This window comes from Dreissena polymorpha, chromosome 3 (assembly GCF_020536995.1).
Source record: "Dreissena polymorpha isolate Duluth1 chromosome 3, UMN_Dpol_1.0, whole genome shotgun sequence".
NCBI classification, from domain to species: domain Eukaryota; kingdom Metazoa; phylum Mollusca; class Bivalvia; order Myida; family Dreissenidae; genus Dreissena; species Dreissena polymorpha.
In genome coordinates this window covers 97,697,394-97,711,051 of record NC_068357.1, presented here as the reverse complement: position 1 = coordinate 97,711,051, position 13,658 = coordinate 97,697,394, and the positions used below count along the sequence as shown (strand labels likewise).

Here is a 13,658-nt window from a genome sequence, read left to right as displayed (position 1 = left end):
AAGACAGCAGATGCACTTAGATCACATGAATTTGTAGACAGATGAATGTCAAGGTCATTTTGTATCAAGCTGTTATGTAGGCCGTGTACTAATTTCAATATATTATACTATACATATAAATACAAGAAATCTGAACCAAGATTTGGATTGTGGTTGTGCTTGCTAGCTCACACACAATGTAAGATGTGCTTGGAATGGCAATCTCTTTTTGTATCAGACCAGTTATGACAGCCATGTATACAAATTCTCATATACTCTACTATAGACACGAATAAAACAAATCTGAACCAAAAATTGACTTGTGGTTGTACTTGCTAGCTCACACACAATGTAAGATTCCTTTGCAATGTCAAGGTCATTTTGCATTGAACTTGTTATGCAGGCTGTGTACTAAAATGCTCATATACTCTACTATAGTCATTAAAACAAAAACCATCTGAACCAAGACATGGCTTGTGGTTGTGCTTGCTAGCTCACACACAAACTCATATCAGAACTAGGGCTTGAACCTAGATTTCCTTCTGCGAGAGAAGGCGTTCTTCATTGAACCAAAATTGCTTTTATATACTTTTTTCTCATCATTTGCATTATACCTGTTATGTGGGCTGAATACTAAAATTTTCATATATTTGTCTATAGTCATTAATACACAAAAAATCTGAACCAAGAATTGGCTTGTGGCTTTCAAGCTCACACCCATAATAACCTTCACCAATATTGACACTGAAACAAGACAGCAGATGCACTTAGATACCATGTAGACAGTTGAATGTCAAGGTCATTTCGCATAAGGTTGTTATGTAAGCCAAGTACTTAAATTTTCATATATCATACTATACCTATGAATAAAAAGAAATCTGAAAACAAAAATTGGCTTGTGGTTGTGCTTGCAAGGTCACACACACACTGTAATATGCGCTCGGAATGGCAATCTCTTTTTGTACCAGACCAGTTATGTAAGCCGAGTATGAAAATTCTCATCTTCTTATTCATATAGACAAATAAAACAAATCTGAACAAAAATTTGGCTTGTGGTTGTGCTTGCAAGGTCACACACACACTGTAATATGCGCTTTGTGAATGACTGAATCACTGCACAACAAACACACACAATGAGTTTTGTGGACAGACATGAATGTGCTGACAAAAAACCATATTTTTCTAAAAAGCATTTATATACTTTTTTTCTAAGCATTTGAATGAGACCAGTTATGAGAGCCATGTATAAAAATTCTCATATTCTTATCCATATGCATGAATAAACCAAATCTGAACCAAAACATGGCTTGTGGTTGTGCTCGCTAGCTCAAGCAAACACTGTATGATGCGCTCAGTGAATCACAGTATCACGGCACAACAAACACACACAATGAGTTTTGTGGACAGACATGAATGTGCTGACAAAAAACCATATTTTTCTAAAAAGCATTTATATACTTTTTTTCTAAGCATTTGAATGAGACCAGTTATGAGAGCCATGTATCAAAATGTTCAAATATTCTCTTATGAACCTCAATAAAACAAATCTGAACCAAAACATGGCTTGTGGTTGTGCTTGCTAGCTCAAGCAGACACTGTTAGATGCGCTTTGTGAATGACTGAATCACTGCACAACAAACACACACAATGAGTTTTGTGGACAGACATGAATGTGCTGACAAAAAACCATATTTTTCTAAAAAGCATTTATATACTTTTTTTCTAAGCATTTGAATGAGACCAGTTATGAGAGCCATGTATCAAAATGTTCAAATATTCTCTTATGGACCTCAATAAAACAAATCTGAACCAAAACATGGCTTGTGGTTGTGCTTGCTAGCTCAAGCAGACACTGTTAGATGCGCTTTGTGAATGACTGAATCACTGCACAACAAACACACACAATGAGTTTTGTGGACAGACATGAATGTGCTGACAAAAAACCATATTTTTCTAAAAAGCATTTATATACTTTTTTTCTAAGCATTTGAATGAGACCAGTTATGAGAGCCATGTATCAAAATGTTCAAATATTCTCTTATGGACCTCAATAAAACAAATCTGAACCAAAACATGGCTTGTGGTTGTGCTTGCTAGCTCAAGCAGACACTGTTAGATGCGCTTTGTGAATGACTGAATCACTGCACAACAAACACACACAATGAGTTTTGTGGACAGACATGAATGTGCTGACAAAAAACCATATTTTTCTAAAAAGCATTTATATACTTTTTTTCTAAGCATTTGAATGAGACCAGTTATGAGAGCCATGTATCAAAATGTTCAAATATTCTCTTATGGACCTCAATAAAACAAATCTGAACCAAAACATGGCTTGTGGTTGTGCTTGCTAGCTCAAGCAGACACTGTTAGATGCGCTTTGTGAATGACTGAATCACTGCACAACAAACACACACAATGAGTTTTGTGGACAGACATGAATGTGCTGACAAAAAAACATATTTTTCTAAAAAGCATTTATATACTTTTTTTCTAAGCATTTGCATCATACCGGTTATGTTGGATGTGTACTAAAATGTTTATCCCATTTGAGTCGGGATACGGTTTCATTCGTATCGCTCTGATATCAGATTATTACAAATATTTGTATATAAGCAAACGAATTACTGTGTTGCTTTGTATTGTACAGCAATGAAACGCAAACGAGAGGATTTAACACTATGGGATGCTGCAAACGTCCACAAACACAAAAGTATGTGGTATTGGTGGGAGTACATTAGAAGGAAAGATCTAATAAATCATGAGAAAACTGATTGCGATGTAATTCAATTGTTACAGTCTGCAAGTGTCAAAAAGCAAAAGACACATTCAGATGATTTTTTAACGTCTTTCTCGGTTGGAATTCGTCCTACTAAACATCAAAAACAAGTCCTTAACGAAATGCTTCGCGTTTCAAATTATACGTATAATTGGTGCTTGTGGTTAGTAAACGAAAAAGGTATAAGACCACACCAATTTGAGCTACAGAAAATCGTTTGCAAAACCAATGCAAGTGATGTGGATCCGCAGTATAGGATGGAAAATGATGATTGGTTCTTCAACAACAAAATGACTTCAGTGAAAACAACATCATGTAAAAACTTTTTTACATCTTACAAGTCGGCCAAATCATTAAAGTCGAAACTAAAGCGACCAATGCCTGTATCGAACATTGTTCAAGGTTCATTTTGTGTTCGAAAAGTGTTACTACGACATCTTTCAAACAAAGATGTTTCTACAGATAATACAAACATGCTGAACCGATATATATGTATGATACCGGACAATTTTGGAAAGCGGTCTAAACCTAAAGAAAGATTCCTGAAACTTGCTAAACCGATAACAAAAATACCGCCTATTGATCACGATGTTAAAATTGTCAAGCGTGCTGATGGTATGTTTATCATGAATATTCCCTGTGATCCTAAGTATACAAGGAGAAATGCATCAAACGATACGATAGATAAACGGGTATGTGGAATAGATCCTGGAGGTAGAACGTTTGCTACAGTTTATGACCCAATTGATTGTAGTGTTTTCCAAGTTGGTATTGAAGAAGACAAGCAGTATGTGATTAGTAAACTTCACAATAAAATTTATCATGCCCATAAGCATTTGACTAAAGCGCAACACAAAAAGCAGCACAGGAACGCATTGTGTCCCTAAAGAAAATACACTTTAAACTTAAAACATTCGTTGATGATATCCACTTAAAGCTTTCCTCACATCTCGTAAAAGAATATCAGTATATTGCATTGGGTAAAATCAACGTCGCACCAATGGTAAAGAAAAAACATTTATCAAAACGCGCTAAAAGGGATTTGCTATATTGGCAACATTACAGATTTCGCCAAAGGCTAACTCACCGAACTACGAACACCGAATGTATATTTGAGGTTCAAAATGAAGCATACACTTCGATGACCTGTGGAGTGTGTGGAAAACTCAATAAAAATCTTGAAAAGAGTGAAACATTTTATTGTGATAATTGTAACTATAACACGCACAGAGACGTTAATGGTGCTAGAAATATTTTGCTCAAATCATTGAACATGTTTCCGTTTGAAAAGAAACAACAATAACTCTGTAATAATTAGGTCGATCCATCCTTAATTCGAAAGTTGATTGCTTCGAGACTTTGCGTATGCTTAGTTCGGGGCAATTGTCTGCCGAATGAAATGGGTCATATTGAATGTAAACTTTGGTCAGAAATTGTTCAACCTATGACATGAGATGAAATATTCAGTCACGGTGTTAGCAGCACTCGGTAAAAAGTATATACTGAGTGTTCATTCATTGTAGAAATCAACTTTGTATGGCAGAGTTTGATGTTTACAAATAACCTACAGTCAAAAAGGTCTGATGCAGATAAAAAACAAAACAACACATATCAAGTTCCAAACTGCCTTCTTAAACACAAAACAGAAGTGGTCACAATAATCTGAATTGCAAAACGCCTTTTGTTAAGAGCATTTAACTTTGGTACAAAAATCTACACAATATGATGTATCATGTACTTCATTTTTCTTTGTTTACATTTGAGATGTGTTGACATTTCAACAATACACGGTTTTGTCTATCATGAAACAAAAAAATATATTTTGGTGGTACTTACTTGTAATCGTAATCATGTTTTGACAGAATTCGTCGTTTCTTGAACTCTCAATCCAAGAAAGAAAGCCTGAAAATGCCTCACATACACGTATCGATACTGTACATAGAACAACACCTATTTTGCGGAAGGTTCGGATGAAACTCATATCTTTGAACGTTGTATTTTTCCAAAAAACAAAGTAAACTACAAACTTTTTGTCAAGCATGAATTAAAACTATCTTTTCTAGAACTAATGACACCGCATATTCCGCAAAATTCGGCTTGTTGATAAAAATACTCGTCGATGAAAACATAAAACACTTTGTTTACATACAATTGGGGCTTTTGTCGACTTTGTGAAATTTCATGTGTTGGGAAAGGGACATACATTTCGAGTTTTTATGCTGTTGAGTTGAATAACGGCATACTATAAAAGGGCGAATTGCTTCTGTTTGAATCATTTCGATTTTTGAAACCGAACGAACAACACGCATAATGAGTGACAGAAAAGCTTGCGAGCAATGGATGTCAGGTGTGGAGAAAAGTGGAGGTTTCCAGGCATGGTTAGAGAGGCAGAATAAGCATCGTGAGAATGAGTCGTTAGCTGGAAACAACAAAGCAGCTTGTGACAGATGGATTAAGAGCATGGGCGAAATGCTGCCAACTGTGTATGACACTACGTTAGTGATTGTGTGTCATAGGTGCAAAAACTTTTTTTCGATGGTGAACTTTTGCCGTAGATGCGAGGCCCTCAGCTGTGTGTCATGTACGCGGATCGACGATCGCTGCGAATGGTGTGGCGAAATTCAGGGCTACGGTCAAAACAGAGGAGCAAGGCTTTTGCATCTGTGATGGACTGATCGAGTGGACTATGTGGGCTGATCTAGTGGACTATGTAAACTGTTGTACGTTGTAGTTGCGAAAGATTGAATGTTTGAAATATTGATTGTTGCAGAATAAAATCGTTTGAAACTACATATACATAGTTGTTTGTATTTGCTTTGATTAGAGTTGGATAATATAGTTTGAGAAAACATACGACACTGGGTTATATCAATAACTAACGCAATAGCGAAATCAAACATTCGTGCACACAATAGTACTTGTTTTTCAACTCTGCGTTTGGTAGTTGCACGAATAAGTATATGTTACTACAAGAATAAGAACAAAACGAATTGAACGGTTCATGATATTTATTTACAACACGATCATACAAAACCTACTCATGTGTCTATCAATAGTCTTGTTCCTGGACCCACCATTCGCAAAAACTGGCAATTCGGTGAATGTTTATGGTGTTCCAAGAACGCATCGTCTGTAGATTTCCAATGATACAACACAATGCCACAACGAAAACATTTGCAACGGTCGTGTTGTCCCAAGTAGTACAACCCGCAAGAAGCAAGCTGGTATTTGTTTGGTTGTATTTGGGGAGACCAATGCTCAAACGTTTTCAGTCTGTCGATATAGTTGTTCATAAACATACTTGTTTCATTCGTGCAAAAAGCGTCGGTATCATCCATGATATGATATGATATTATATTACACATGCAATTGGTTATTTCAACATCTTTATACATTTTTTGTCTCAAAAATACTCTTGGTCAAACGTTACGAGTTTTGTTCTCTTGGCTTTTGAGCTCAACAAAATCCCATTAATGGTTTGAAGTCGTTTTGTGGGATCTTGGTGTGTCCAGCACAAATCATATTTCGGATTGATCAGAATAACCTCAATATCGACATAGTACACAATTTCCGTATCTGTCGCTTTCCAACATTGATCTCGCGTCGAAAATGTAAACTTCACATCTGGATAGAGATCCATGATGTACATTTCGACAGCTTTGTTCCACTTTTCAATATTCAAACGCAACATATGTCGAAAAAATCCCAAATCTTTGAGTTCAACGGCTAGCATTGTTTAGGTGTATAGAATCAATTTTCAAGTTACTACCTATATAACATTTTCTACCAAACAAACAAACACATGTTAACGTTTCAACAAGTTTATTCAATATTTTGCACATCGACAATTGACAGGCACGCAGTGACAGGTCCAGCATCGGTGCATTCGGTTTATACGTCGCTGTGTTATTTTGCCCACGCTGAGAAAGAATGGAGGACGTTTCGCCACCGCAATTTCAGCTTCCCAGTCTTCGGTTTTCGTTTTTGGAGTTACCACCCCGATGCTGGTATTTTCTGAAACAGAAAAAGCAAAAGTTAACAACTAAATGAACAATGCTTACAATAAAAACTGCTATGAAAACACAATATCTTATCAACACAACTTACTTTTCATCTCGGACTGGCTTATTTCTAAGTCCCAATTCTCAGTCTGTGGAACTTGAAATTTATTTGCTGGTACAGACATGTTGTCGCTTTGGTGTTTAAATCAAAAATGATTTGAATCAATAGTCATGTAGCGCATTTTATATTCAGCGACTGTTTGAGAACCACTAACCCAAAGTTGTTGTCACTTGTGTTCGTGTACAGAATATTGAAAATTTTGTTTGCAGCATTGTATTGACAAGAAACAAAGTTGTACTTTGTTTGCACCAAACGCTCAATTTCATCACGAAGTGTTGTTGAGTCATCTTGTTGTGAGACCTTATCTATTTTATCACGAATATTTTTTGTGCGAAATGAGTCAAGTTGTTTGTTCCAAAATTCAGTGGTGCATTTGGGTACGAGTGTTTGACCATAACGTTTGATTAGACACGAAGCCAGTTTGTCATGCGTATGCTTTGAAAATGTAAGTACTCCAATCATACTCAACGCGTTTGTCAAGTAATAGCTTGTAGCTGCCATATCTTTGGTACATGTGTTTGAAAAATAAAGGTGACACTGATGAACCTCATTGCCGTAGATATCTTCGTAATCGGTCTGTTCACACAGCAGAAAATCAAACCCATTGCTTTTAGAATCACTAAACCTGAGCTTCACAAACTGTATGAATTCAGATTTTGATTTATGAATGACAACTTGTTCTAAATCTGTTTGTGTGAAATTAACAGGCAAAACATGTTTTCGTTGATAACAATGTAACACGATGAATCAAAATCAAAGTTTTGATTTATGTGTGTTGCTAACAACTCGGGTTGGTTTGATTTGATGAGTGCATTTAATTTGCTTTCGCCTTTCCTTTCGATGCAACGAGCCATATCTGTTTTCAAAACCTACTTTTTCAAGCTTTTAACACTAACTTTGTAACATGACGGGTTGTATATAAAGCGAAACGACTAACTGAATGCGTCTCATTTACAATCTGACAACCAAAGCGACAACATGTTCGTCCAAACATTGTGCGAAAAATTCATTCGCGAGAAAAGAAATTTCAATGCGAATGGTCACCAGAAGAAGTACATGTTTAGCGTTACATGTCCTTTCACAGATGTCGAGGGACTGCGTTTTACGTCGATAACGAACAGTCCGTATGACTACTTGAACTACAAGCCAACGCTGGACCATGTGTTTCTCGATGAACCGACACTAGCTGCGTTTGAACGATATGTTGACTTGATGTTTTCTGTTGCCGATGAAAAGATTGATATGTGCTACTTCAAAATATTGAAAACATTAGTACCAGAACATTTCGCAACTCTAAACGAGTGCATAAAGAAGGGTAGATACATGCAGTCGAATCCCACGTTAAACTACAGACTGCCGATATGCATAATACCAGTGTTGGAGTTGCACGGAATCGAGGAGTTTAGCAAAGTCTATTCGGTGAAATCCACTTGCCTATCTTTGGAAAGGACTCAGATACGATTGAAGCTGAACACCTACTTTCGAGCAGTCATGACATTACTCGATTGTTCGGAAAATGATATCGTGGAAATATTGGTGAAAAAAGGAGTGCTACCGAGTAAAAACTTTCAGCTTGTCAGTACACAGAAAGAGCTCACAATAGGTCTGAAAATTGTGAGAAGCTGTGGTGAAATATACGAAGCGTTGCAAACTGGCATCGAAATGAGAGAGATGAATGCTAACGTATACTCACTACAACCAAAATATGGATATCCAAATACAAATTTGTGTCAGGCGTTAGAGGTTTTGTTTGTGATGCATCCTTTGTACCGCAAGCACATCAACAGTCTTCACATTGAAACGGAGCTGATCGATGGGGGAAAAGGTAGACTAGTCAATGCTATTCCTAATCGCAAACGCAAATTTGTTGAAGATCCAAAGGATCAGTCGAGTCTCCCCAAAAAGATGCTTTGCAAAATTTGCAAAACAAATGAAATGCCTTGTTCTGATGTGAAGGCATGTTCGGAGCAAAATGAGATAATCAGTATGCCGGTCGATTTGTCAATCGTGAAAGAAGAAATTGCGGAAACGTTTATCCCAGAACAAGAGGTACAAGAAGCCCCAATGCCCGTTAGCGAAATGTTACCTGAAGAAGACCCATGTAAAGTTTACTTCATCAATCAGTGTCAAAACGAAGAACACGAAGATATGCTCTCTCAAGCGGTTAGAACATGCATTCCCAACATTCACATCCCACCGAACTTTGTCGCATTTTGTGTGTCGAAGGAATTGCTGACAAACGGCCTCGTTTTGTACATTCCTGCAGATTTTGTGTTGTAGTCTGTTGTGTGCAAATTTTTTGTTATATAGCTATTTCATGTGTTTTGTTAGATGAATGAAATAAAAACCAGCTATGTTGCGCTTCATACTATTTGTCTTGTTTGTGTCTCTATGTAGCTGTAACGATAACTGCTTCAAGAAATCGCCAGAGCGCGATCTGGGTATATACAATGGTGCATTCTCAATCGTTTCCTATGATGATGCGCTAGACAAGTTACGCAAAATTGTATATATTCCTGAGAGAATGTACACAACGCAATATGATATTCTCGAGGCCATACGAAAAGTCATAAATCAAAATTTGGGCGTGAAAGACAATTATTTGACCATTGAAAATCACAGGGACAGGTTTTGTTTCCAAATCAAAGGCAAACTCTTTTTGATTTTGACCCCGAATATAGGTAGGATGCTAGCTACTGATTCTCTATGGCGATTCTTGGTACCAGACAATACATCTAATCATGTTGCAGACATCGAAAAACGCAGTAGCGATAATGATTTCGTTACATCGACAGTTTCAAACGAAATTGACACACACACAAACAGCGAAATGGAAAACACAACGCTTGCTTACATCCCCAACAATGGTTCGACAACCACAAAGGTTAACAAAAAAAGCACGCAAGCAACACTGAGAGTTCCACACGAAAATACCACTAAAACATTAAGTAAAAAACATAACACATCAGTTGTCAATGCCCTTAGCGATGGTTCAACAACCACAAAGGTTGAAGAAAATAGCGATCTTGGCACATCGATAGTTGCAAACGAAACTAGCACACAACAAAACTACAGTGAAAACCATAACATAACGAGTGGTAATATCACTAACAATGGCTCAACAGCCACAAAGGCAAACGAAAATAGCGAAACAGGATCTGTCCTTGTTATAATCGAAGTTGTGTTTTGCATTCTAGCCGTGTTTGCAATCGTTCTTGGACTAATAGGATTTGTGTATAACGTTATATAAAAAAAACAAAGGAACTAAAATAAATATAAAACACACTCATATAAACGGATCTTGTCATTCTTGATGTTCTAAGCCAACCATGCGGTCGTTTATCATTTTGTGTTTTTTCATTGTTGTCCGCGCAGACACAACAGTTCAAAGCGTTTCTTCAACAACCACATCGAGAGTTGCAAACAAAACTAGCACACAACAGAACTACAGTAAAATCGATAACATAACGAGTGGTAATATCACCACCAATGGCTCAACAACCACAAAGGCTAACGAACATGGCGAAAAAGGATCTGTCGACGTTGTGTTTTGCATTCTAGTCGTGTTTGCAATCGTTTTTGGAATAATAGGATTTATGTCGTACGTAATAAAAAGATCATAAGAACTAAAATAAATATAAAACACACTTAAACAAACGGATCTTGTCATTCTTGATGTTCTGAGCCAAGCATGCGGGCGTTTATCATTTTGTGTTTTTTCATTGTTGTCCGCGCAGACACAACAGTTCAAAGCGTTTCTTCTTACGGTTTACAAAACTGTTATTGCAATGTGTGTGATCCGACTAAAAGTATTGGTAAAATATATGATGGATCTTGCTACTTTATCAGTATTGAGCAACAGTTCAAAGTTGGAAACCAGTTTTCAACGAACGTCAATGTACGTAAAACTGTAAACAGCACCGACTATAATGCATACGATGTGGTCATTTTTGGACATAAAAACATTCATCTAAAAACGGTTTTCACTCAAGTAAGCAACGAATTTATTTTAAACAACATCCAAGGTTCTATCAAGATAGCGCTGTTCAACAACAAAGATAGGCCTGCTCAATGCGTTCATTTGTTCAAACGAAAATATTTGGGCATTTCATGCGAAACGGCTAACGTAGCGCTGTTAAAAGCGGATCGAGGAGAGTTTGTGACTGTGTCACCTTTCAATCCGCGTGCGTACAAGACATGTTCATTTGACGAAAACGCAGCAGCGTCGATCACATCACCTAAAACTTGTTTCGTGGTGAATGAAGATGGCCAGTGCTTACCAGCAGTGCTGCAAACAGAAGAAGAGTTTCAAAACGCTTTTGACTATCTGATTAACAGAACGCACGACCCGAAGGTGAATGCAATATCTCAAAATTTGATGTTTAAAATTGACAGTCTGAACGAAACGCTCGAATTAAACGATTACGCGATAGTTTATTCGCGAGTGTCATATGATGAGGACAATACGTGCTTGTATATCGACGTGAATGAAAAATCTATTTCGTATGAAAATTGTACGACAACACGAACTCTGTGTCAAATTAGAATTCCTGGTATGGGACTGGATTCACCGAGTGACGATGATTCCAAAATAAACAGCTTTTGGGTCTTATTTATTGCACTAACATTTGTGGTTGTTTCTTTGGTTATAGTTATAGTTATTGCGTATGTGTTGCAAGGATTTCAATCTAGACGTTTACAAACTACTACAACAGTTCAAATAACAAGCGCCTAACTCGAGTATAAAACCATTCACGCAAAGTCAGTAGTTGTCATAACGTAAAAAAATGTTCAGCTGTGAGTTTGTGGCTGCGATGGTAGCAAATTACTTGGAATGCAAGCAGTTTGAGGACTCAAATGACACTCTTTGTGACATTGTTGAATGTGTGGTTTTGCTTGTAAATAGAACGGTAACGATGCATGTTCTAACAAAGGATGAACTGACCATAGCTTGTTTCGATGAAGACTATTTCGCCGAATTGCTTGAACAAAAGCTGAACAGTGGTTTGAGCTGGGATGTGTTTGTGACTGCATTTGTTTTGTTTGTGGCCGTCGTGAATGAACTATCGAAATACAACCTAGAAGGCTTCTACCACCTGGTCAAGATTCAAGACGTGTTCCGTAAATATAGACTTACTGACTGGGTTGCAAATCAACCTGGCAAATGGACATCGTTTGTACAGTATTGTAAGCGAGTTTGTTGAATAAAAAGTAGAAACAGACAAATTTGTGTTAAGTTGTTTTATTCAGTATCGCATTCACATTCAACTTCACTTTCTATAGATAACGATATGTTCGAAGCCAAATTTTCGAATAATTCATACTCATCGTTAATGTCTTTGAGACCAATCATATCGATGATTTCTTTGCACATATCAGAACCATTGGTTTTAAGCAAACCGTGTTTCTTCTCAACCACACCATCGCGGTCAAAAATGTTGAAAAATAGTTTTGTATCGTCTGGTCTGTCCATAACAAGCATCAAGTCGTCCTCGTCGTCATCTTCACCCAATCTTACATACACATTCAAATGAACTGTTAGTCCAAAGCATGTGATTTTGATCTGATAATCGAACTCGGGTTGAGGTTCATAGTCAGGAGAAAAAAATGCATATGGTTCAAATGTTTCAGATTTTGACATGCGAAACAATTTCACCCTAGGCTCCTCTGTGGATATTATGCTCATATGCTTTGATATGATGTCCCACAACTTATTCGCAGCAGATTGAGATTTGATTTTCCATTTTCTTTTCTGTATACGTTTTTGCTCTGGTGTTTTTGAACGAGCATTGAAGCATATGCTTTGAAAGTTTTCCATGTTTTGAAATGTGACCAATGTGGCAACGTTAAAAGCCAAAGTGAAATGGTTTGTGATATAGATCGTTACAAAATTTGCATATAAAAGCTCTGCACAAAAAGTAAGCTTCATTTCATTTGTTGATGTTTGCGACTATATTTCTTGGCATTTTGCTTATTCGATTCATCATCGAAGAACGAAACCCCGATTTTTGGGATCGCAAAACGACTAAACTTGACAACAACAAGAAGCCATGATCGGTGTTACAATGCTTGCGATGATCTGTATTCAAGACTTACGATGGTGGTTTTCTGTTAGAAAAATACGAAAAGAATGCATACAGGTTATGAAAGAACTTCGTGAACGCTTTCAAGCAATTAGTTGCTGTGATTGCAAAGACTGCAAAAAACGTATGGCTCAACTTCACCTGGAAAAAGAACAAGCAGTGAAAGACTCGCGTACTTGTATAATTTGCTGCAATGAAGAGAAAACCTTTGCCGTAGCACCATGCATGCACCTTTTCTGCGGACACTGTTGCTGGCACATGCATATATACGGGAACAAATGCGCTGTTTGTAGATCTGAAATATTTGATTGAAAGCGGATTCATTGGACTGATTAGTGTTATGACTTTTAGTGCATGCTTGTGTGTGTATTTGTTTGAATAGTATCGTCAAATAAAATGTTGAAATGCATTTTATGTTTTGGTTGTTAGTTTGGTAGAGAAGATGCAAGTATATTGACGTTTTGGGTTTTATCTTGCTGCGTGAAGAAAACAAACACGCGAGTTTACTGTTTTTGCTCTTTATTTTCAACATACAACAAACAAAATACGACATTTAGTTCATAACATTTTCTTCTCTGCGCTTTCGGCTCAGACTACGACTGAACACTTTTGTAAAGCTTCTCTTTCTAGTTCTCGACCGCTTTTCATCGTTTTCGCTAGGTTCGTTGACAGACTTCGGTTGAAGGTTTTCCTTA

General features: G+C 37.1%; 1 long non-coding RNA gene across 1 annotated transcript; it reads right to left on the bottom strand.

Annotated features, from left to right (window-relative positions):
- Positions 1-6,563: 6,563 nt before the first annotated feature.
- Positions 6,564-7,044, bottom strand: LOC127872046 (uncharacterized). The gene is made up of 2 exons (XR_008045711.1): positions 6,866-7,044; positions 6,564-6,772 (listed from the first exon to the last, which is right to left on the bottom strand). It is a non-coding gene; the product is annotated as an uncharacterized LOC127872046 (long non-coding RNA).
- Positions 7,045-13,658: the final 6,614 nt, after the last annotated feature.